Genomic DNA, 27,565 nt, shown 5'->3' with positions numbered 1-27,565 from the left:
AGGCTTTAGTGTAGTCAATGAAGCAGAAGTAGATGTTTTTCTGGAATTCTCTTACTTTTTCTATGATCCAATGGATGTTGGCAATGTGATCTCTGGAAGTTCCTGGTTCACAAACTGTTGAAACCTAGCTTGAAGGATTTTGAGCATTACCTCAGAAACTAGGAATACATCTCAAAGATTGAGGTATGACTTGCAATGGGCATCAAAGGGGTGGTGATACGTAGCAAGGTATATAATTAGAGAAATAAGTACACATAAGAATCCCTGAATGATACACTGGATCAGGCTTCAACAGTCCGCGAACTGTGAACTTCCAGATGAACAAGCTGGCAGAGGAAAGGCAGAGAAACCAGAGATCAAATTGCCAATATCCACTGGATCATCATAAAAGCAAGAGAGTTCCAGAAAAACATCTAATTTGCTTTATTGACTACGCCAAAGCCTTTGACTGTGTGGATCACAACAAACTGTTGGAAGATTCTTCAGAGATGGGAATACCAGACCACCCGACCTGCCTCCTGAGAAATCTGTATGGAGGTCAAGAAGCAACAGTTAGAACTGGACGTGGAACAACAGACTGGTTCCAAGTCAGGAAAGGAGTACCTCAAGGCTGTACGTTGTCACCCTATGTAATTAACTTATATGCAGAGTACGTCAGGTGAAATGTTGGACTGGAGGAAGCACAAGCAGGAATCAAGATTTCTGGGAGAAATATCAATAATGTCAGATATGCAGATAGCACCACCCTTATGGCAGAAAGTAAAGAGGAACTAAAAAGCCTCTTGATGAAAGTGAAAGAGGAGAGTAAAAATGTTGGCTTAAAACTCAACATGCAGAAAACTAAGATCATAGCATCTGGTCACATCACTGCATGGCACATAGATGGGGAAACAATGGAAACAGTGAGGGACTTTACTTTTTGGGGCTCCAAAATCACTGCAGATGGTGAGTGTAGCCATGAAATTAAAAGGCGCTTGCTCCTTGGAAGAAAAGCTAAGAACAACCTAGACAGCATATTAAGAAGCAGAGACATTACTTTGGCAACAAATGTCCATCTAGTCAAAGCTATGGCTTTTCCAGTAGTCATGTATGAATGTGAGAGTTGGACTATAAAGAAAGCTGAGTGTTGAAGCATTGATGCTTTTGAACTGTGGTGTTGGAGAAGACTCTGAGAGTCCCTTGGACTGCAAGGAGATCCAACCAATCAATCCTAAAGGAAATCAGTCCTGAATATTCATTGGAAGGACTGAGGCTGAAGCTGAAACGCCGATACTTTGGCCACCTGATGTGAAGAATTGAGTCATTGGAAAAGACCTTGATGCTGGGAAAGATTGAAGGCAGGTGGAGAAAGGGACAACATAGGTTGAGATGGTTGGATGGCATGACCAACTCGATGGAGATGAGTTTGAGTAAGTTGGTGATGGACAGGGAAGCCTGGTATGCTGCAGTCCACGGGGACACAACTGAGAGATTGAACTGAACTGTAAGCAAAGGGGAACAAAGAGATGATTCAAGATGAGATTTTCTGTCTGGGGACGATCAGTTAGAACATTTGAAATACACCAAATGATGGCTGTCAAGCCTACACTGCCAGTAGCAGTGATGATACTGAGAACCATTATTTCTAAAATCTTCATTCTCCGAGGTATCATTCAGTTGACAGTCATATCTGCCTCAGATTATAAGAGGCGAATATGTAACTTATGTTTTGTTTATCTTTCATCAATCTTATGTCAATTTAATTTTCAGGAAATAAAACTTGCCTAATTTATTATTGGGCAGTTATGTCTATTTTCTCATCATATGTTACCTTTCAATCAGTATAACATAAAGAACTGTCAATATTATTTTTGACCAGTTCAACCTTTTCGGGTTTGCACTCACCCTTCAGAAATGCACGTTGTGATATCTTATCTTGAAGAAGACATGCAAAACAAATGTAGTGTCCTCAAAGTCAGAATGTCTTTTTTTAACTTCACCCTGAGTCAGCATGCACAAGGCATCAGTAGTGAAGAACAATGTGTCGTTGAGGTGGCAGCTTAGATACCTTTGTGACTGGCATGAAAATCATAACCCTTCCAACCCAGTAGAACATAGACACAGGGTGAAAGCCAATGAAATATGTCTTCACTGGGCTGTTTTAATATTTAACAAATAGATGTCATCAAGGTAATCTTTCACTGAAATTCCTTAAACAATTGGTTTAGACATATTTTGTTGTTATAACTAAAAAGCCACACATAATCATGATTCTCACCTACAAAATAAACATTAAATATATGCTGAACACATTCTAGTAAGTTAGTTAAGTAAGTAACCTTGAAAGTTCCTTTTAAAGAAAAAAAAAAAAATTCAAAGAAATGATATCCCAGAACAGAGATCACATCCCATTTGGTGTTATACTTTGATCCCTTTTGGTGTTATACTTTGTCTCCTGTGGAGGTTAATAATAATTACTAACTTGCTTATCTGTTGAAGAGAGTCTTTTCTTTCCCATTGATTTTTGAGCAGTCAATTCTTTTTTTAAGTAATTGTGCATAATTGCATTAACTGCTGTTGTTTTGAAATTGAATCAACTTATAATTGCTAAAAATCTCTATTCTCCTTTTGGCTAATAAAAGAAATTTTGCTATGATATAAGGTTATTTAACAAACCAATAAATGTAGGAAAGAGAAATGCACAAAAACCTTACTTCTTGAAAACTGTTGTTGCATACAAAGTGTACAATTATCACTTGTAGTTAATTATCATTTTGTATATATTTATCTATTCAGAATATAGAAGCTATTATCTCTCATTAGGATATGTTTTCTGCCTATGGCAGTGAATTAAGGGAAGATTTAAGGAAAACACACAAAAACAAAATACTTTTCAGCATGATTCTTTTATGGCAGTAGTTCAAAATGATTTACCAAGTACTTTTGAAGTAGGCTCTCACATTGCCAGTGGTAGAGCACAGATATTAGATATATTCGAACCAGGGAAACTTTGGCTTATGGACAGTACACAACTGAGGACATATCAAAAGCTGAATACCTCTAAAACCTTAATGGAGCCTCCTGAAATAGAACATTTTTTTCAGAGGCTAGATAGACCACACTGTTCTCTGAATGTGAAACATTTAAGAAAGGATCTGAAAAACTGCATTAACTTTCTGTTACTAATTTGCAAGGAAAATGATTTTCTTTTGCCATCCTGCACCTTTTGTTTTATACCTTCCCATGTAACAGCCACCAGACTAAGATTTTCTCTTATTTTAGATAAACAAATGACAAAACAGAGCATCAAGCTATTTTTAAAAATCAATTTCTTCTGGAAGAAATTTATTTTCATTTCATACTTCAGATAACATGATCAAAAGCTTGAAGTCACCTGACTTTCTTACTATGTATTAAGCCCTTAAGAAAAGGTAATAGATGTCTATGTGCCACCTTTTGCTTTCAGATAGATTGAATTTTTTTTAAACTGTTGTGTTCAGTTTGTTACCTGATGATTTCCTTAGTTATTCTGAAAGCTATATTTTATCTCAGATTTGTACAGATGGTAATTTAATTAAATAAGCCTATTAAATTACTAGAAGCCTATTAAATTACTATTAAAACTCCTAGAAGAAAATGTAGGGGAAAAGTTTATCATGAATCCCCACAATGATTTTTTGGATATAATTCTTAAAGCTCAAGAAACAAAAGCAAAAATAAACAAGCAGGATTACATTAAACTAAAAATTTCCTGCAGAGCAGAATAAATGATAAAAAAAATGAAAAGTTAACCTGAAATGGGAGAAAATACTGGCAAATCATACATAAAATACAGGGTTATTTATCCACAATATATAACCTACTAAAATAACTCAATGGAAAAATTAATAACTTTTTAAAACATGCAAATGTTCTGAATAGATAATACACATAGAATATATTCAAAAGACCTACAGCCACCAATAAAAAGGTGCTCAAGAACACTCATTATCAGGGAAATGCAAATCAAACCTACAATGAGATGTCACTACATACCTCTTAGTATGGCTATCATCAAAAAGACAAAAGATGATAAATATGGACAAGGAGAAAAGGGTTTCCTTGTGCACTGTTGGTAGGCATTGGGAATGCAAACTAGTATAGTCACTATGAACAACAGTATGGAAGTTTCTCAAAGAAAATTAGAACTACCCCATGATCTTGCAATTCCATTCTACATATATACCTAAAGGAAACTGAAATCATTATCTCCAAAAGATAACTGCATCTTGAACATTCATTGAGTATTATTTACAATAGCCAAGTCTTGGAAACAACCCATGTCCATCAACAAACGAATGGATAAAGAAAATGTGTTGTGTATATGTGTATACACGATAGAATACTTAATCCATTTTAAAAATTGGATTGCTATTTTTTTCTATTAAGTATGAGTTTCTTGTATATTTTGGATATTAGAACTTTACCAGCCACAAAAAGAAGGAAATCCTGTCATCTGTAACAACATTAATGGATATTGAGTAAAATAGGTCAGACAGAGAAAGGTAGGTAGACTCTAATAAAATCAAACTTATGGAAACAGTAGATTGTTGGTTGCCAGAGGAAGGGGGTAGAGGGCCAAAGAGTAAAAGTCTCCAGTTATAAGCTAAATATGTGCTGGGGATGTAATGTACATAATGACAATAGTTAACGTATTGTACATATGGAAGTTCTTACAAGGGTAAATCTTCAAAGTTCTCATCACAAGGAAAAAGTTATATTAATAACTATGTGTGTAAGGTTATGAATATTAACTAAAACTACTCTGGTAATCATTTTACAATATATACATATATCAAATCAATATATTGTGTACCTTATACTTATACAATGATACAACAAACATATCTCAATAAAACTAAAAAAGCTAATAATAGGGTGAACATTAATTTTATAAGTTTAACAAAACTAATTTTTCATTATAGAATTATTTCAAATAAATTGAAAATATTTTCAGATATATTCATGTTGTAAATATTTATAAATGATATTTCTTAGTAAATAATGCCTTCTTGGTATAACATTAATATTACATATATTTAAGCCTTTTTTGTGATAAAAGAGACTAATAAAACTGACCAAGAGGCCTCGGTGTCCCCTTAAGCTTGACTGAATTTTAGACTGACTTCTAAGCTCTAGTCTTTAACCTTTCTTAGAACATTTACTCAAAAAAAAAAAAAAACCCAAAACTTGTCAATTCTCTCTCTCTGCCCCATTCAGATGTATATAAATCTTTTCAGGTTCTTATCATTTTACCATCCAGGACTGTCATTCTCAAGTACTTGGGGGATGAGACATCTCTTTGAGAAGGAATGTTAAGGTAGATACAACCCCATCTCCCTCTTTCTGTTGAAAGGAACATGTTGGTGCCTACATCCAGTGGGCACCTAGCTCTAAGTTGTAAAATCATCTCTTATCACAGGTATATAGAAAAGTTTACTTTTTCTTTGATTAAAGTCAGTCAGCAAACTCAGATGGCCCTTGTACTGTGACCTTTAAAATTCTCCTGTATGTATGAGCAGACTGAGTTGAGACTGAGTCTTGGCCTCTCTTCCCTACTGCATGAGCTTTGATTAAATTCTCCTTGCCTGTTTAACGGGTGCAATTTCGCTATTATAATACCTTTTTAGAATACTACTCTGCTTAATCTTCTCCCCTGACTCCATTATTGTTACATCTAGCTATGATAAAAGACAAACTCTTCTGTTTTTCATCATTCTGAAAAAAAAAAGTTCTCTCCAGCAGAAAATTCAAAGCAATTGGAAGGGTGATGGGAAAATGATCAGTTTACCAGCTGCTCTTCAAATCAGGTGATCACTCTTTGGAGACATGCTTGTATTTTAAATGTTGTGAATACCAAAAGCATCCAGTTTACTGATATTCAAATTCAGTATAAAAGTAACCTCACAACAAGTACATTTTGGTAGTTTCCCATGACACTACTACTGCTACTACTATCATTAATAGCACCACTAATAAAATTAAATATATCATCTATTATTAGTCGATGACCATTCCGTGACATGAACTGAATGTGTTTATATATCTAAAACACAAAATTTTACATAATATTTCAAAATCTAATAAAAATGTCACTGATAATACAAGACAAATTTTAAAGGATTTAAAGATATTTTTGTCTATATAATTATCCTACTTTAAATTTTAGCTCTTTATTTCATTAGTATGTCTAAAGGAGAGTTATATTAATCTTTTTCATTCTTTCCAAATGAATCTGTTCCCTTTAGTCAGTACAGGAAAAATAAAGTGAGCAACCACTGAAACACTTTATTACAAAACATATTTAAATAATTATTAATGGTTACATTTTTATTCCTTTTACTTTTTCAACAAAAATGATCTGAACAGACAGATTGTCAAAAAAGATATACAGGAGGCAAATAAGCATATGAAAAGTCATACATCATCAGGGAAATAAATAAAACAGCAATGAGATACTATACATCTATTAAAATGGCCAAAAATCTAGAACACTCTCAGGTCCAAATGCTGGCTATAATGTGGAGTCATAGGACCTTTCATTTACTTCTAATGGGAACAAAAAATGGCGCAGTCCCTTCAGAAGATTATTTTGGAAGTTTCTTACAAAACTAAATATAATCTTACTTTATGATCCAGCATTCACACTTTGGTGTTTACCAAGAGGAACAGAAAACTTATGTCCACACAAAAACTGCACACAGATATTTATAATAGTTTCATTCATAATTGTCAAAACTCAGAAGCAAGATGTCCTTCAGGAGATGAATAGACAAATAAACATCCAGATAGTGGAATATTCAGTGCTACATGAAATAAGCTATCAAGTCATGAATCATGAAAACACTTGGATGAAACAAATGCATATTAATAAACGAAAGAAGCCAAGGTGAAAATGTGACATAATATACAATTCCAATCATATGACATTCTGGAAAGTCAAAATTATAGAGACAGTAAAAAGATCAATGGTTGCTTGTGGTTAGGTGGGAAAAGTAAACAGTGCACAGAAAATTTTTAGGGCAGTAAAACTACAGCTATACTATAATGGTAAATACATACATATCATTATATATTTGTCCAAATCCATAGAATACACAATACCACTAAGGTAAACACTTTGGAATTTGGTTGATTTTTTTAAAGTAAATGATAAAACTATGTTTTATACATATGTCCTCATCATTTTAGAAAACATGCAAAATAAAGTATCCAATAAAAATTACGTTAATTAATGCATTTTCAATAAAATTTTACTTTCTAGTAACATCGATATTAAGCTATAGATAAGAGTGCAATAGAACAAAAATGGTAGACATTTAATAGTATCATTAAGGAATTATAAACCATGATGTACAAAGGGTTACATTCCTTGTAATCTTGTAGTGGGCTGAATGTTGGTCTCAAAAAAGATATTTTCATGTTCTAATATACAATGCTTGTGAATACTACCTTATATGATGAAAGAGTATATCTTATCTGGCGAAACATGAAAATAAGTTAAGGATTTTGAGATAAAGAATTTCAGCTAATTATTCAGGTGGGCAATAAATACTATGGCTAATAAAAAAGTAGACAGATGAAAGAGTAGGAGGCAACATGACCACAAAGGCAGAGATCTGGAGTGATGTATGCATAAGTCCTGGAATGTTGACAATCAGCCAAAGCTAAAAGAACCTCTAAAGAAAGTATGGCTTTGCTCACATCTTGTTTTTGGACTTCTGGCCTCCAGAATTCTAAGAGAAAAAAATTAATTGTTGTTTTACAGTACTGCATTTGTGATCTTTTGTTATAACGGTCTCAGTAAATGATACAATGCCCTACCAGATAAACTTATTTTTCATATAGAGTCACATGAGGAATATGGCTTCTACTTGCCCAAACAGGAACTCTTTTTGTATTTCAAATTGGGAAGGATAATAATCAGTGAGTATACCCATTTCCTAGGGTTTTGTAACAAAGTACCACAAATCACATGGTTTAAAACAATAGAAAATTATTTCTTCACAAGTTTGGAGACCAGACCAAAATCAAGAGGTGGGCATGGTCATACTCTCTGTGATGGTTCTATGGGAGGAATTATTTCCTGCCTATTCCTATTTTCTGGCTCATCCTGGTGAGCCTCGATGTTTCTCGGCTCATATATGCATCATTCCAATCTCTGCTTCACTCTTTCCTCTGCTTGTCTATCTCTGTGTTCAAATTTATATTCCTTATAAGGACACTGGCATTATCGCATTAGGTTCCACACTATTAATGTTATCTTCACTTAATTACATGTGTTGTTGTTGTTGGTCAATCTCTAAGTCATGTCTGATTCCTTGCGACCTCATGGACTGCAGCACACCAGGCTTCCCTGTCCTTTATTATCTCCTGGAGTTTGCTCAAACTCAAGCCCATGAGTCCTCATCAAGAGGCTCTTTAGTTCCTCTTTGCTTTCTGCCCTTAGGTTGGTATCATCTGAACATATGATGTTGTTGATGTTTCTCCCAGAAATCTTGATTCCAGATTGTGTTTCAACCAGATGGATATTTCAAATGATGTATTCTGCAGAGAAGTAAAATAAGCACGGTGACAATATACAGACTTGACATACTCTTTTTCCTATTTGGAACCAGTCTGTTGTTCCATGTCCAGTTCTAACTGTTTCCTCTTGACCTGCATACAGGTTTTGCAGGAGGCAGGTTAGGTGGTCTGGTATTCCCATCTATTTAAGAATTTTCCACAGTGTGTTGTGATCTACACAAAGGCATTAGTGTGGTCAATGAAGCAGATGTTTTTTCTGGAATTCCCTTGTGTTTCCTATGACCCGATAGATGTTGGCAATTTGATCTCTGGCTCCTCTGCCTTTTCTAAATCCAGCTTCTACATCTGGAAGTTCTTGGCTCACATAGTGTTGTATGTGAAGGATTGAAGGATTTTGAGCATTAAAGGATTGAAGCCTAGATTGAAGGATTTTGAGCATCATTTTGTTAGCATGTGAAAGGATTGCAACTGTGTGGTAGTATGAACATTCTTTGGCATTGCTCTTCTTTGGGGTTGGAATGAAAACTGCCTTTTTCCGATAGTCCTGTGGCCACTGCTGAGTTTTCCAAATTTGCTGGCACTTTAACCGCTTCATCTTTTAGGATTTGAAATAGCTCAGCTGGAATTCCATCACCTCCACTAGCTTTATTCATAGTGATACTTCCTAAGGCCCACTTGACTTCACACTCCAGGATGTCTGGCTCTAGGTGAGTGATCACACCATCGTGATTATCTGGGTCATGAAGATCTTTTTTGTACAGTTCTTCTGTGTATTCTTGCCACCTCTTCTTAATATCTTCTGTTTCTGTTAGGTCCATACTGTTTCTGTCCTTTATTGTGCCTATCTTTGTAAGAACCATTCCGTTGGTATCTCTAACTTTCTTGGAGAGATCTCTAGTCTTTCCCATTCTATTGTTTTCCTTTATTTCTTCGCATCATTCACTTAAAAAGCCTTTCTTTTCTCTCCTTGATAGAAAACTCATAAAGTAGCCAAAAAATACAGGCTAAAAGAAACACTCTCTTTAGTATCAACTACTAGATTATTATTGTTCAGTCACTCAGTCATGTCCAACTCTTTGCAACCCCATGGACTGCAGCACACCAGGCTTCTTTGTCCCTCACCATCTCCTGAAGTTTGCTCAAATTGATGTCCATCGAGTTGGTGATGCAATCCAACCAGATAGGGTAAAGATTATCCACCTTCTTGGTGGTGCTGGTTGCGTTAGTCATGTCGGAATCTTTGTGACCCCATGGACTGTAGCTCACCAGGCTCCTCTGTCCATGGAACTTTCCAGGCAAGAATACTGGAGTGGGCAGCCATTTCCTACTCCAGGGGTTCTTTCCGACCCAGGGATCAAACCTGAGTCATTTGTGTCTCTTACATTGGCAGGAGGATTTTTTTATTTTAATCACTGCACCACCTGGGAATCCCAACTTCCATGGTAGCTGTTGCTATTTTGTGCCACATCATCTGCTGTAGGCAATCATAATTTGTGGTACACAGTAATGGATTGTCCATTACTGTATCACTCTGAGTGATGTGACTTAGTGTACAACTTAAGTGTAGAAGTGTTAATAGTCCTTTGACTTTGTCTATAATAAAATATTATGCTATCAATATAATACTAGTTTAATATTTGTAATATTATGACCATGTTTCATAAGATAATGAAAATGAGAATCATAAACATATCTATGCAAGTGTTATACAGATATTACCATAAATGAAGGCTAAGTAAATCTGCTACATTTATGGAAGCTCATATGCAACTGGGTTAGGGAAGTATAACCAAGACAGAGCATATTGCACAATATACAGGAAGGAATTTGAGACTGGCATGATAGAGAAACAAATACCAAAGTACACACAGGTACCAAAACTCACAGCTCTAGGACAACAAAGGCATGAACCTCTAAATCAGGCAAAGGGCTTTGTGTTCCATATAGACAATTATGCTCAATCACAAATAATGACAGCTGAATTATTTTGGATATACTACACAAACACATTATTCTATTTTTTTCCTTAACTATTCTATGAATCTGAGTTAAGTAACACTGTCTGATTTGGAAATTAAAACTGGGGAAGAAGGGAGCATTTTGATATGAGATGGACTGGCCCATTCCAACATGTAGCTGATTCCATCAGACCTAATTATTTCTGTTGTGCATCAGGTGGTGTGTCAAATCAAAGCAACAACAAAACCTGACCCAGTTCTAACATATATGGTTGGAAAATGCACTTTGATATCACCTACTCATACAAACATTTAATAAAACCACAGAAAACATAAAAGATTACTGATATTGTATCCAAATACAAAGTAGACTTTGCCAATCAATGTGTATATTCAATAGACAGTGCAAATAAAAAGTCTAAAATTTCATTCAACTGTAGAGTTCTTAGCAAAGAAAATGCAAAGTCATACCTACTAAATGTTCTCCAAAATTTATAGCCTGTATGCTAAAAAGGAGTGTGATTTGTGTACGTGTGATATCTAGGATATCATAATAAACATCTTTGGTTGTCTCAAAAGTTACAGAATCACTTATTGATATATTTTGTACATTATAAAAATGTCAAAAGATAAATTTCTAGACCTGTACGTACAAGACTGCTATCATTGTGGCTGGTCATAAAGATGTTAAAATGTGGGTCTGGCATGAAATCATATTTTCAAAGCATGGGGAAAGAAGAATGACCTTCTCTAATTTGAAAATGCACTGAGAAAGATTATATATATATATGCTGTTTCTTCAAAGAATCTGATAATCTTTGAAGTGGCTATAGTCTAGGAAAGGATGAATTGATTGCACAAGGGTGTCTGATGTTAGTGTGGGTCACAATATAACGTATACACTAAAAATGACTCATTTGGGGTAATAAGACTCTTTTAGAACTCCTATATACAAATATCACTAGAAAAGGGCAGGTGAGTTAAATAGAACTTTCTCAATTTCTTCATTAAGACTGTAACTTACTTAAAATCCAGTTTCATTTTCAAGAGTTCAAATCATCTCCCTTCTCAAAACAAATTTCTTTGAAAAACAGAGGTTTAGCTAATAAAAACTTTCAACATGCTTTGTAGTATGTGAAAATAATGAGCATTTTAAAACATGAATAGCCTATGATGAATAGACACAAAGAACATGATTAACAAACAGCTGGTCTACCAAAACAAGCCTGTAGATATAATGTGTATAGACATTTTCAGTGACATGGAAAGTGATTCCCGCAAGCCTAACTTGCTGGTGCTGGTAAGTAAAATCCTACAAATTGCATTCTCAAATGATTTTGTTGAGAGACTATAGCTGGAAATCATCACACTGGACTGACGTCAGAAATCAGTGTACTGTGAGGTTGATAAGAGCTGAGCTACAAATCAAAATGAATTTTATGTTTGACTGAATTCAGGTTTACCACTACATAAGAGAAGAGTGTCCTAAATACTTTAGGTGGCTTAGAGAAGTATTATTAGAAAAGGAAACAAAGAGTAAAAATAGCCTACTGTATTACAGTATAGAAAGAAATATGTCATTAAATATAGGTAATATCGGTTTAATTAGCCAAATGGTATCAAATAATCTTTTTTTCTTTGTAATAGCATGTAGTTTTTGGAGCAGCATTGAATTCACAGCAAAATTCAGGGGAAGTACAGAGATTTCCCATATACCCTTTGCCCCAAAACAAGCACAGCCTCCCACACTGACAACATCCCTCACCAGAATGGTACTTTTTTTTTTTTTTTTAATCAAGGAAGAACCTATACTAACACATCCTAATCAACCAAAGTTCATAGTGTGCATTCAGTTTCATTCTTCATGTAGTACATTCCATGGGTTTGGACAAACGTATAATGACATTTATCTATCATTATAACATCATATAGAGTATTTTCACTGCCCTAAAAATCCTCTGCCTATTCATCTTCCCTCACCAAACACTAGCAACTACTTATTTTTTTACTGTCTCCTAGTTTTCCCTTTTCCAGAATGTCATATAGTCAGAATCATACAGTATATAACCTGTCAGATTGACTTATTTTACTTAATAATATGCATTTAACTTTCATCCATGCGTTTTCATAACTTAATAACTAATTTTGTCTTATAGCTGAATAATATTCCATTGTCTGGATATACCATAGTTTATCCATTCACCTACTGAAGGACACATCTTGGTTGCTTCCAAGTTTTAGCAATTATGAATAATGCAGCTATGAATAGTCTCACACAGGTTTTTGTGTGAACATAAGTTTTCAGTTCCTTTGGTCAAATACCAGGGAGTGCAATTGCTGGATTGTATGGTAAGAGTATGTTAGTTTTTCAAGAAACTGCTAAACTGTTTTCCACAGTAGCTGTACCATTTGCATTCCCAACAGCAAAGTAATAGAATTCCAGTTGTTCTGCCTTCCACAGCATGTGGTGGTGTCAGTGTTCCAGATTTTGGGCATTCTATTAATGTGCAATGGTATCTCACTGTTGTTTTAGTTTGCATTTCTTTGATAATATACGATGTGAGGCATCTCTACACACACCTATTGGTCATCTATATATCTTTTGCAGGGGGAGATGTCAAAGTCTTGGGCCCATTTTTTAATCTGGTTTTTCATTTTTTTATGATTGAGTTTCAAGAGTTCTTTGTATATTTGGATCCCAGGTAGGCCTCAAAAACAAACAAACAGAAAAAGTTCTTTGCATATTTTGGAAAGTAAGAATTTTAGAGGTGTGTCTTCTGTAAATATTTTGTCCCACCACTGGTCTTATTAGTGTCTCTTCTGTATTTTTTTTTTTTTAAATCTTACACTTATGTAACTTGAAAATATACAGTAACATAGCCTATCTAAGAAAGAGTTTCAGTTCAGTTCTGTTCAGTCATTCAGTCGTGTCCAACTCTTTGCGACCCCATGGACCGTAGCATGCCAGTCTTCCCTGTCCATCACGAACTCCTGGAGTCTACCCAAACTCATGTCCATTGAGTCAGTGATGCCATTCAACCATCTCATCCTCTCTCATCTCCCTCTCCTCCTGCCCTCAATCTTTCCCAGCAAGAGTTTAGGAAGAGTTTAAAAACATTCAGGCATGGGAGGACTTGTTGACAATCATCTTTAGTGACAAACTACCTCCTATATCATGTGACCTAGAATTTTACCATCCCTTGGCATACAATGGGGCTTCCTTGGTGGCTCGGATGATAAAGTATCCACCTACAATGCACGAGACCTGGATTTAATCCCTGAGTCGGGAAGATCCCCCGGAGAAGGAAATGGCTACCCACTCCAGTGTTCTTGCCTGGGGAATTCCATGAGCAGAGGAGCCTGATGGGCTACAGTCCATGGGGTTGCAAAGAGTTGGACACAACTGAGTGTAACACAGGCATAAATGAATAAAAATATTCATTTTTTATTCATACATTTTCACACACACATTTCTCTCTGTATACACACAGGTGTAACGGCAATTTTTATATGAGGGCAAAGCTGGAAACAATTTAAATGTCCAGAATAGTAAATGAATAAGCTAATTTTGGTGTTTATATAATACTATTCTGTCAAGAAAATGAGTGAACTGTATATGCAACAAAAATGAATCTCACTTATATAATGCAAAGTGAAATAAGCCAGATACAAAAGAATGTAGATTAATAAAAGAGGTAAAATAAATTGTTATATTAGGTGACAGAAGTAAACATTTAAACATGTTTCTCTAGTTTTCTCACAGATATTATTAGTATAATAAGTCCTACTGTTAATTACTACTAATTGTCTCTGTTCACTGGCCCTATTTTTAAATAACAGTATTTATTTAACAGGAAACTAAATATATAGGTTAATATATAATATTAAACTCCACATTTTTATATTAAAGCATGAATATATGCATAATTATTTAATATATTATGTTGTCCCTCCCCCCTTTTTTTTTTGGTCTGGTATGTTTATGTCTGAACTGGATCACTGAAAGTTGATTATCATAGCTTACAAAAAATACCTAAGAGAACAAACCAGGATGTATGGATTTCAGTCAGAGCTCCCTGGAGAATTGTGCCTAAGTGCTAAACTTTTTAGACTATAAAGAAGATGTTTTATAACTGAAATTTTTCCTACTATGTGAGGAGAATAATCTCACATATCTGCTGTATGATTATAGCCCAGAACATATCCTAAACAGGAAGGAAGGACCTGAGGAGCTTCTCTTTCTCCTTCCAACTTCTTTGTGTCACTTGATTGCCTATATCCTTGAAATTATCAGAAAATCCTAAAAATGCTTAAGATCTCTAAATCTGTATGGGTTTTACAATGCAATCTTAAATGTCAACTCATTTATTACATATTAATTATACATGAAGTATATAAGTAGATATATATATTATTTTATATATGCATGTAAATGCATTCATATATATTTATGCATATATTAAAAAGTTCTATCATTTATGATTATTTTCTTACATAGTATACTACTCTATACTCACCAAATAATGAGTGATACAGGATTATTTAGATCAACAGTAAATCGAAGGTGTGTAAAAATCACATATAGCTAGGCTTATAAGTAGGAATCAAAAGTTTGTGATGAATAGGATTATGAAATTACAGACAGAGTGAAGCATATTTAACAACTGATAATTTTTCTGGTACACATTGTAGTATGAAGAAAATTTCAATGTGTGATAATGACCGGTAAGACAATATGATTATGCTGATAAAAGATCTCTCAAATTTATATTCTCTCTTTATCTGAACAAAGATGCAACTGGAAACATGCACTCAGTTTTGAGGTTAGAAGCATAATGAAAGTAAAATTTATAAATACCATTTTTCCTGGTATAGGGTAAATTCCACACAATGGCTTTTGCATCGGGCCTTGTGGAGATTAAATTCTGATATCTGCCATTGTAAACTTTGCTTAATGTTTTAACTAGTGAGCCTCAGTGACCATTAGATTAAGACTGAAAAAAATAATATTGACTCTTTGCGACCCCATGTACTGTAGCCTGCCAGGCTTCTTCACCCATGGGATTTTCTAGGCATGAATAGTGGAATGAGTTGCCATTTCCTTCTCCAGGGGATCTTCCCACCCCAGGTATCAAACCTGGTCTCCTGCACTGCAGGCAAACTCTTTACCATCTGACTCACCAGGGCAGCCACATAAATTTGATATGATCTTTAAAATACACACTGACAGAACTTAGAAGAGAGACTGAAACACAATAATAAGCTTTTATTTTTATTTTTGTTAATTAAACTTGAATAAAACAAAAAACCTGGGGCTTCCCCGGTGGCTCAGATGTGAAAGAATCTGCCTTCAATGCAGGAAACCTGGGTTTGACCCCTGGGTTGGGAGGATCCCCTGCAGAAGGGAATGGCAACCCACTTCAGTATTCTTGTCTGGAGAATTCCACGGATAGAGGAGCCTGGGGGTCTACAGACCATGGTGTCACAAAGAGTCGGACATGACTGAGTGACTGAACTGAACTGAGTACTAATGTCTTAGAAGTAGCTATGGCATAATTTGAAGAAATCCTTTTAGGGTAGTGCTATAAGAAGTGGTTGACTGAAAAATAATGTTTCATGTTAAAGTAGAAAACTAAACAATCATATGTGGGATAAATATTAAGAAAGTTAAAACACAAAAATATTATTTTAAAGCAATGAAGAAGTGGTTAATGAAAAAGGCAACAAATATGCAGAATTTTTAGGTTACAAGACAATTTATATTTAGAACACAGAACATTATTAGGCTCATTAAGGGATTAAAAGATTAAAAGAAGCACACAAAGAACAATTTCCCCAGAACTTGAAAGATGCTCAGAGTGTCTAACTCTTAAAGAACAAAAGCTTTATTAAAGAAAATAGTAAATGAGAATATGAATATGTGTTTTATGTTTTCACAAAGTTATGATTATATTTTAATCTCTTTGTTAGTAATTACATTTTTAAATGCATTATTTAATTATATATAAAGATCAGATTCAGTATTCCAAGCAATTTGTGCCACTTACTAAAATCACTACAAAAATAGGAAAAAAGTAATGAAAAATAAAGCATAAAATTTTATTATAATTTTATTCTTAGATTTCTACCATTCTATGACTGCTTTCCTTACTGTGAAATTTTAAACATGTAATTTGTGTTAAAGATGTATTTATGTTATACTTTTTATCTCAAATAAAAAACACTGATAGTGATACAAATTTTATACTTCTCATATTTACTTTTTTAATACATACCAATAATTACTAAAATTAAAACTGGAGAAATATTCTAACCCTGTTCTTCTCCTTGTCCACAGAATTCTCCAGACATGAATACTAGAGTGGGTAGCCATTCCCTTCTCCAGGGTATCTTCCCAACCCAGTGATCGAACCCAGGTCTCCTACATTGCACGCAGGTTCTTTACTGTCTGAGCCACTAGGGAAGACCTCTTTAGTATAAATGACTACGAGTTATGAGACAATATGGAAATGAAGGATGCCAAACCTCTTTACTTCATAGACTTTATAAAAAAAAAAACTAGGAAAATAAATAGAATACTTAAAGAAATATTAATGTATATATAAAGCCACTTATGAAATAAGAAAGTGACTATAATTCTTTCATAGTAATTAATTGCAAAGGGAATATTGCATAAGTAAACAAGCAGAATTAACTGGATAAAGCTGGAAAATTTTCCCAGAAAAGGATTTTGGTTAGATCTTAATCAAAGTTTTGTTTTGTTTTTTAAATCTGTTTTATATATGTACACATCAGGAGAGTTTAGAAGGTATGTACCTACATCTATAATAGAAGAATCTACTCTATCTCTCCAGTATCTCTTAACAATATCATAGAGCATTTGTCACAGAATTATTTTTTTATCTTACATTGATGCTTTTTGTTTGTTTCCCGCTTACTTGGCTATAAAAATTGAGGTTATCGGGTCTTCATAAGTAGGTGCATATTAGCTGAACTAAAGTAATTCAGGACGTAGACTGGAGAGACCATTTTGACTACCACAAACAAAAGAGGTTTAGTTTGGAACCATTTCAAAATAAGAACCCAGACGAAGCCAAATATTTCAATGATGTATATGTAGAGAATTTGACATACTCACTAAGATAATGTTGCCCGCTTTGAGTTCACTGGATAATCATTAAAACAAAAAATTGCTTTTCCCATGAAGCACAAATTGTTTCCCAAATGGAAAGAATCTACTGAAAATGGAACTGATATTCCAAAATGACCTTCTATGATAATCAAATATTTTTACCTGCTTATATAGCTTGCATTTGGAATGGGGAATGACAATAAATTCCTTTAACTTTTTTCACTCAATACAAAGAGAAGAAGCTTGGTACAAAATAGAAATAGTAAGTATAAAAACAAAAACAGTAATCTTAGACAAATCTACAATCTGTCTTAATATATTATTTTATAGGAGCCTTGGTATTTGCAGTATGCTGCATTTGCTGAGCAGTAATTTAAGTCTCAAAAGGAACAAAAGTACTTTGCAAATGTAAATGCATCTCTTCAGGGAGTGCTCTAACCACCACAAAAATAGCTATTGCATTTCACCCCTAGGTAGTTACAAATGAAAGTGCAAGATAATTTTTAAAAGTAGCTAAAAGATGGTAGCTACAGAGAAACACTGCACTTGATAGTTGATGCAGGTTGAAGTTAAGTAGACAAAACAATCTGACAATTAGGTAATTTACCAAGGCTCTACAATGGAACTTCCTGCACTTTTTCATTAGTTGTAAAATATGCTACATTTTGTGTGCTCAGTGGATTAGACTTTTTGACTTCAGATAGATTTCTGCTTTACTTAGCCCCTTGCTGCTGCTAAGAAGCTTTAGTCGTGTCCGACTCTGTACGACCCCATAGACGGCAGCTCACCAGGCTCCGCCATCCCTAGGATTCTCCAGGCAAGAGTACTAGAGTAGGTTGCCATTTCCTTCTCCAGTGCATGAAAGGGAAAAGTGAATGTGAAGTCGTTCAGTGGTGTCCGACTCTTAGCGACCCCATGGACTGTAGCCTACCAGGCTCCTCTGTCCATGGGATTTTCCAGGCAAGAGTACTGGAGTGGGGTGCCATTGCCTTCTCCGACTTAGCCCCTTAGACACAGATAAAAGAGAATAGCAAATAAAAAGCTAATAGCTCACTATATTGTAGAGATGAAAATAATGCATATTTCACAAACAGCTAAGTTATGATCTATGTTATGTTATGGAAGCCAGTTACATGATAACTGTTATTTACTTATTCATCTATCCATTCATTGTTTTGACAAATAATATTAATTGCCACTTATACATCCAAGTAAGGTAGGGCTAAAGAGGAATGCATGTTCAAAGCTGATGTGGTCGCACTCTGGTTTTAACGATCTTAGTTTATAAAGAAACTATAGGATGCATCCTAGACTGTAGGAAATTTGATACAAGCATCTGAGGTTCTAGACAGAGGTGGATGTGATGATGTGAGGTTACCAGATTTTATTTCAATCTGTGTCGTGTTCCTAACACTGTTCCCCAGGAAAAGTTTGTTTCACCAGAAAGATACATATCTACCCACTGTGAGGTACTACAACTACGAGGAAACACACTTCTAACATCATGAATGGTATTTTGTTTCATTAGATGTTTAACATAAATGCATTAATATGAAAGACCTGGGATTAGTACCTGCTGTGGAATAACACATCTGTAGGAGAACTCAGCAATGTAAGTGAGGGCAGAAACAACAGACAAGCAACTCAGAGACAATACTAGAAAGCCTAGATTTCTCTTCTGATAAATTCACTTCTAAGGAAAGTAAGTATAGGTAATTAAAAATTGGGTAGTAACACTGTGCTCTTCTTTGAGTTCATAGCTGAAAGAGACACATGGAGATTAAAAAAAAAAACAACAAAACCCTACAAACATTTGGCTCTGTTGCTCTCTCATGAAAAATCATGCCTACAAATTTAGGTCATAAGTAGATTATTTTTTAAGACCCCAAAAATGAGGATTTCTTGAGGATTCTTCATTCTTTCCGAACTGTTACTGTCTTCATATCTTATTGGTCTATGGGTCTTTCAGACCTAGGCTCTCTAGGTCTTTCAGTTTTTATATATTGATAACATTTGGAATCTTACATATATGCTACTTACCTGAAAATTATAGAAGGGAACATTCATACCTGCCCTGGCCCACAGGATGCTGATGGAAATGTAAGTATTATTTAGCCAAAAGGTTCCTTTAGGTTTTTCCATAACACCTTACAGAAAAACTTTGGGGAACGTTTTGGTCAGCTCAATACATTCACCTCTACGTTGTCATTCAGTACTGAGTCTCCCTGTTCATCAGAATTCATGGGGTCTCCAAGAGAAAGTTGGAGATTATTCTTAAATTCAATATATATGAATTGTTCTCGTCCCACAGTACCAGCAGGAAAGAGAAAAGAGTTAATAAGCATCTTCGCTGATTTAAGATATAATCTGGTCTCCTCTCTCATTCTGTGAGTGTTTTTCCATCTACTCTGTAAGTAACAATAGAATGGTTGTTTGATTAACAAATTGAATGCATTTATTTCTTGATTATTCATCCTCACGTGCTTCTCTTTCTCTTCCTTCCTCCCTTCACTCTTCTTTTCTGATCCTTGATACTCGTTATATTTCTGAGCAAGTTGGGCATACATGTATAAAATTTGCAGATTGTTTTCTCTCATAGAGGAAGTAACAGCAGCCAGAGAGGTTATAAGGAGAACAAATGAGTAATGAATGAGGTATTACAAAGGGAATTTCTCCCTTGTCTTATAAACCTTAGTCCCCCACCCCAAGAAAAATGTTCCTGTTGAAATTACTGCATCTTATAAAATAAAGATAAAATGTTATTAAAAGCAACAATAACAACAAAATGAAAAGAAAACTTTCTTGAAATGGTTGTCAAGTGAATCTCAGGTGAGAAATATACATTGTATAACATAATTTGTTACTGAGACAAACAAAAGACATAATGGTTACAAGTAAAATGGAAGAAAAAAATACTGTTCAGTTTTGAATGTAATTTAACTTCCTAAAACAAATTCAGATTGAAACACTAGACTCCTATTCTGTACTGATGTTCTTCAGCTTCCAATATCTTTAAAAGTAAAATTTTAAACCTATAATGGTTTGCTTATTGTTGTTGCTTCCACCATTGTTATGCTGCTTATTGCCTTTATTTGAGTAGGGTAACAGGCCTTAGACTCTCAGATTCTTAAGAGCTTTCCTTAAAACTCTGTTTTACTCAAACTATACTTAGAGGATGCTATTTATCCCTTCAGTGCCTACTCTTATAGAGAAGATGAAAACATAAGTTGATTATAAAATCCCATGGAGAAGTAAAAGATTCTATAGAAGTACATTTCAAGAGAAACCTTATAAAATGTTTGAAATAGGAGATACATATTTTAGTCTCTACATGGTATCTATATAACATTTCCTCATGACTATCCTATATTTTTGTGCAAATTTATTTTATACTTGAAAAAATGTAACAAAAATTTCTTCATTAATTTACAAATTGGAACCAAAACTTGAAGTATTACAATATGTCACACTTTTCCTGTTAAAAGAAGTTCATTTCCTTTTTAAAGGAGAAATGAATGCTTTAAAAGTTCAATAAGAATTTAAATTCAATATGATGGTCTTAAAAATTATATTTAGAGAGTTGTTTCCTCCTGAAAAATTCCACTGAAATTACAGTAAATATATTAAAAAAATAGAAAGGAAGAATAAATCCAGAAGAACACAGAGAAAATTATAAAAACCACTCTGTCTTATTCTGTTCAGGCTGCTATAACAAAAATACAATAGACTGGGTGGCTTATAAATAGTAAATATTTATTCCTCATAGATCTGGAAGCTGGTTGGCACAAGATCATGGCACTGGCAGACTTTGTGTCTAGTGAGGGTCCACTGCTTAGGAGGGCTGACTTTTCACTATAATCTCACATATTGAAAGGACACTAATCTTTTATAAGGACACTAATCACATTTGTGGGGGCTCAGCCCTCACAACCTAATAACTTCCAAAGAGCTCATTTCCTAATAGTATCACTTTGGGGTTGAATTTCAACACATGAATTCTTAGGAGCCACAAACATGCAGACCATAGTAGCTGAACACATTTCACTGCAAAAAAAATCTCTAGATAATTTAAAGTAGATGGAATTGAGGAAATAAATAAGCCAAAATGAAGAAAATTCACCCACAGAAAAATCTCCAATAGGTATAAAACACATTCTGCTCAATGAACTCAACTATATTTAAAATTAGCAGGCACAAAGGACTGTAACTAGTGCAGTGTGATATTTTTTCATTAAAACTAAAGTGGGATTCCTTCAGAAAAGCGAAGATACACTAGGGAGTAGAGGAGGGCTCTAAGAATACAGATCAGTGCTTCAGAATAAATCTCATCTTAACTTGGCTATGGAGAAGGTGACAGCTTATTGCATCCGTTCCATTTTCACACCTAAGTAAAACCTTTTCAAAAATATGTGTAGAGGGGTTCTATGCAAGTCTTATGGACTTACTAGGTGGCTCAGTGATAAAGAATCTGCCTGCCAATGCAGGAGGTGCAAGAGACGAAAATTCGATCCCTGGGTCAGGAAGATCCTCTGGAGGAGGAACTGGCAATTCACTCCAGCATTCTTGTCTGGAAAATCCCAAGGACAGAGAAGCCTGGTGGGCTGCAGATCATGGGGTCAGAAAGAGTTGGGTGTGACTGAGCATGCAGACACACATGCAAGTCTTACATTCGAAGGGGAAGACTGTTGGGGAAATATACTAGAAGATGGTCAGTCACTTTCATTAATTATCCTAACCTTAATTCATAAAGAGAGATGGAAATTTAAAAATGAACAGTAGAGAAAAATAAAACAATAAGGTAAAAGGTATAAGATGGACAAACAGAACAGATGACAGCAGAGAAAGAAGAAATAATTTTGGAAATATAATATTTAACATTCTTATAAATATTCTTAGAGTAGATTGTACATCCTTAAAGCAACAGCAGGTTTTTATTCAAAGGCAGAAAAAAATAATCAGAGAAAGAAAGTATTTCTGAAAATTAAAAGTATGATAATAAAACATTTGGCTTCCCCTCTGGAGTCAAAAGTCAAAGTCAAAATCGCTCAGTCGTGTCTGATTCTTTGTGATCCCATGGACTGTATGTTTCATGGAATTCTCTAGGCCAGAATACTGGAGTGGGTAGCCTTCCCCTTCTCCAGGGGATCTTTCCAACCCAGGGATCGAACCCAGGTCTCCCGCATTGCAGGCAGATTCTTTGCCAGCTGAGCTACAAGGGAAGCCCAGGCTAAAAGGAGTGTCACTCTCATCCTTATAATGTAGAAGACCTAGATTAACTTTAAAATTCATGACTTCTTTTCAAACCCATTGTAAAGCTGAGGAAGAACTGGCCTCCAACCTAAGGAAAGATGGATATCTTCTGGAAAAGAGATGAGATCACATACATGCCCAAGGAATATAAACAAGACATCTGAAAGATTTTAGCCAGAATAGCTGATATGTTTACTTAAGTCAACTCCAGTGTGTTGGGCAGTGTGAAATCCTTGGAGCATCACAAAATTGGGGTAATCCCCATTCTTTTGTAGGTTCTTTCTGAACAAAATCTATTAGATATTCACAGAAAATATCAGGAAGACCACTAAGTATCCAATTTGATATAGACCTGGGAGAAGGAAACTGCATCTATGTAGGCAGGATAGAAGATTCCACTCAGAACTTTCACCCCTACATTTCCTATATTTCCTCTATATAATTTGTGAAGAGAAGAGCAACAGACTCTGTCACCCTTAGATTTAAAACTCATTGTAACTGGGGAACAGAAAGGGAATAGGTAAAGAACGTTCCTGGATAAGTGGCTCTCAGCCACATAAAACCATGGGAGAGGCAAGAAAAAAGAGAGTGCAACACCCCTGAGACACTGACCTGGAGCTTGCCTGAAAAGGATGTTTAATTAAAACAACAAAGAATGCTCAATCTTCACAGTCCCTCCCACCACCAAGTTACCAAGTGCTGAATGAGAAGTAAAGTGAGAACTGTTGGAAAGGTATAAGAGAATACAAAAAGACTCTCAGATACAGATCAAAGGGGAAACTTAAAACTCAGAGTCAAGCAGGCAGTGATCTGAAAAACCTAACCCTAAATACAAGTTATTACTACAGAAATTTAAAGAGTATGGTGCCCTGAGAATAAACATAGCTGCAATAAATTTCAAGTCCAGGTGATCTCCCAAACCAGTAAGACAATGACTGCAAGACCGAATAAAAACCATGAAACAAAACTATGCTGTCCATAAGAATCCCATTTCAAATATAATAGAAAAGGAAAAGAGAAATGCATACCAAGTAAACAGTAATCAAATAAATTCTTTTTTATACAGCAACATCTTTAAAGATGATTACCATACAAATATCAGACAAAGTAGCTTTCAGTTCAAAGAAAGTTACACACACACAGAAAATCACAGGTACAGAAAGACATCGTATAATGATGAAGTGGTCAATTCTCCAAAACATAGAGTAAACTTAAATTTGAATGTGTCTAAATATGAAGTTTCAAAAAAAAGGTAAAAGTGAAAAAAGAAATAGCAACGGTAAAACTATAGTTAAAGAGTTCAATACTCTTTTCTATTGATAATTAATTGATAAGACAATTGCAGAGAAACGTCACTCAACAAAAGCGGAACAAGCTTTCTTTTCAAGTACATATATAGGAAACATTCTTCAATACTGACCTTATTCTGCATCATAAAACAGCTCAACAAATTGATAAGAATGAAAATCAAATGAAGTATGTAGCTGGGACAGAAAAAAGTTAAAAACCAGTAAAAGCAAGAAATATGGAAAATCCACACAATTTTGAAATTAATTCAATTCTAAATAACTTATGGTCAAAATACTCAAGAGAAAAAAATATTTTGAACTGAATTAAAAGAAAAATGTAACACACCAAAAAATTTAAAATGCATTAATATCAGTACATAGAATAAAACTTATAGCATTAAATGTTGTATCAGACAAGAAGAAACACCTCCAAATGAGTTATCTTAGTTTCAACCTTAAGAAACTTGAGAAGTGAGCTAAACCAAACTGAGACATAAGGAAGGTAAGATAGAGAAGATGACAGTGATGATGAATACAGTAAAAAGAGTAGAAAAGCAATTTCAAAACTAGGTTTTAAATGTTTTAATAGAATTCATAAATGTTTTCAATTTCTGACAAAAAACTCAAAAAACAAAATAAAACAAACACCAGAGAAGATACAAATTACTGAAACAATGAAAGAGAAGAAAAGATACTATTTAACATGTGTTTAAAGTAGTACACTAGGAACAATTTTATGCTCATAAATTTAACACTTTACATGAAATTGTCATAATTCTTTGAAAAATACAAATCATGAAATCTCACTCAAGAAGAAATAGATAACCTGGGTGTCTTTCTAAGATATATTTCTTTTTAAGAGACTGAAATTTATTCAAAATGCTTTGAATAAGGAAAACCCCAATCCCAAATAATTTCATTGATTATTTTTACTAAACATTCACTTTTTTATACTCTCTTCTGGAAAATAGGGTAGGGGTAACTATTTCCCAATTATTTTTATGAGCTTTGCACTGCCCTAATACCACTACTATGCAAAGATATTACACGGAAAAAATTATACAGATTAATAATCCTCATGAACATAAACTCAAATGTCTTCCATAAAAGACATCTATATATCAATCAACGTGATTCATATTAACAGACTTAACAAGCTCAAGATCCTAAATACACGCAGAGAAAGCATTTGAAACAATGACAACAAGTTTATCAGTTTATGATAAACTCTCAGTAAATTTGGAATAAAAGGGGATTCCTTCACCTGACAAGGGTATCTAAAATAAACCCTGCTAACATCATACTTAATAGTGAAGACCTGTATGCTCATCTCTAAAATCAGCATCAAGGGAAGGGCAATCACTCTCCTAATAGTCAACATTGTGCTGGATATGCTAGCCAATATACTGATATAGTGAAATAAATTCAAAGAACACAGAATATAAAAGTAGAGATAACCATCTTCTATTTACAGATGAAAATGATTTTCTATGTGGAAAATCTGAAAAACTCGGGAATTTTTCTAGAATTAATCAATTTTATCAAGTCTTAGTATATAAAGTCAACATAAAAATACCAATTTTATTCCTACCTACGAGCAATGAACAATTGGAATTTTAAAAAAATAAATTTTGTTTACTAGAGCACTAAATAAAATTGAAATATTAGGTAAATACCTAACACAAATATGTTCAGGATCTGTCTGTTGAAAACTATAAAGCACAAAACGATTAAGCAACAAGTAACTGAAGAGAAATACCATTTTCTGAGATTGGAAGCCTCAATATTGTTAGAAAAAATTATTCCCAACTCGATCTGAAGATTCTGTGCAATTCTAATTAAAGTTTCAGCAAGATTTTTGTAAATATCTGAAGGCTGACTGTAAAAATTTTATGGTAAGACAATGAAACTTGAATTGACACAAAATGATTTTAAAACTGAAGAATAAATTTGGAAGATTTACATATTTCAATTTAAGTGTTTACTATAAGCTACACTATCAAGTTACTTTGGTATTGGAAAGAAGATACATCCATAGATTGATGGAATAGAATTGGAACTAAAAAGTAGATTTCCCGAAATTTAGTCAACAGAATATTTCTAAACAAAGTTATAAAGAAATCTACAAGATGCCTCTCCTTCTCCCCTTTTCCCTCTTCCATTTTTCTTCCACCCCATCAACACTTTCTCTCCAACAAATCATAGTATATTTACCTGAATCCCGGTTCAGCGGCTCAAGCGGCTTAAGCGACTGTCTACCAGCATCTGCAGGTTCATCCTGGGCTCACCAGTTCCCAGATATTATTGATGCCAGAGTTGATCATAGTCAGGTGCTCCAGCGAGAGGTCCCAGGCAACAACCAATAGGTTTTCAGGGAGTCCCAGAGACAGGAGTATCTTGGGACATTAGAGCCCGTACACCCAATCTCCACCCACTTTCGCATGCCTTGGTGGTAGCTGAACGCCTCCTTGCTGGGCTCCGTGTAGGCCACTTTGAGGCGAATGATACCAGCTTGGCGAAGACCTCCTTCACGACACATTGAGATGGCCTGGGGTGAGGTGGTGGTCAGCCACACCTTCCTCTGTCTAGAGGAGCTCACTAGGTGTGAGGCGTCCAGGCTGTGGTTCAGGAACACACCGTCTGTGGTGAGGTACTCGGCATAGCGCCACTGGCTTCCTCAGGGCGGGTCGGCAGAGCGCGCGGACTGAAGGACGTGAACGACGTGGTGCGCATGTGCGCACAGTGGTGTGTTTTTTTTTTTTTAAACCTGCCTCTTTCCGGCTCTCGCAGTCCAGGTTGTTCCCCAGGGAGCGTCTCACGGCAGACCCGGGACCAGGCCTGCTTGACCCGTTGGATGTAGTTCACTGGTAACTCCAGGGCCTTGACTGGATATCCCAGGCAGAAGGTGTCATGCTGGTCCTGTGCTGGATGCTGCTGCGGGTGGAAGAGGAAATTAATGACACCAACAAAAGTTCCAGAAGGAGCGCTTGAAGATAAGGCATATCTGCAACCCTCTGAACCTCAACGCCAGAAAAATCAGCTGGAGCTGGGTGCAGGCCTTGAGCAGGATCAGCAGGAGTCCGCTTTTGTGGAGGATTCTGGGGGCAGAGGAGTTGTAGGGCTTAATGGGCGGTCTCGCTCAGAACCACTGGAAGTCATCTCTGGGGCCAGTTCCACGTCTTCCTTGGAGACGCTGCTGCTGAAGACGCTGCCTTTTCTCACCCAGCGGGCCTTCAGGGGCACTTTAGTCAGTAGCTTCCTGCTCCTGAGTGCACTTCTCTGCTCCTTGTCAGCCCTCCCCAGGGCAGGTGGGGCTGTGGCTCTCCACCGCTCAAAAGGCCCGAGGTTAATTGGGCTCACCTGGGTCCACTTAGAGCCGTTTGCTGGTAAAA

General features: G+C 35.3%; 1 long non-coding RNA gene across 1 annotated transcript in view; it reads right to left on the bottom strand.

Moving 5' to 3' along the window:
* The window catches only part of LOC145511165 (uncharacterized), a 430,605-nt gene extending 403,080 nt beyond the window's left edge, over positions 1–27,525 (bottom strand). Inside the window, exon 1 of the long non-coding RNA XR_014057564.1 lies at positions 26,388–27,525. This is a non-coding gene — a long non-coding RNA (uncharacterized LOC145511165). The remainder of the gene's footprint in view (positions 1–26,387) is intronic.
* Positions 27,526–27,565: the final 40 nt, after the last annotated feature.

Source organism: Giraffa tippelskirchi, chromosome 6 (assembly GCF_054371585.1).
Source record: "Giraffa tippelskirchi isolate mGirTip1 chromosome 6, T2T-mGirTip1v1.2.pri, whole genome shotgun sequence".
Classification (NCBI taxonomy): Eukaryota; Metazoa; Chordata; class Mammalia; order Artiodactyla; family Giraffidae; genus Giraffa; species Giraffa tippelskirchi.
Note: the sequence above shows the minus strand (reverse complement) of the source record. Positions and strands in the feature narration are given on the sequence as shown.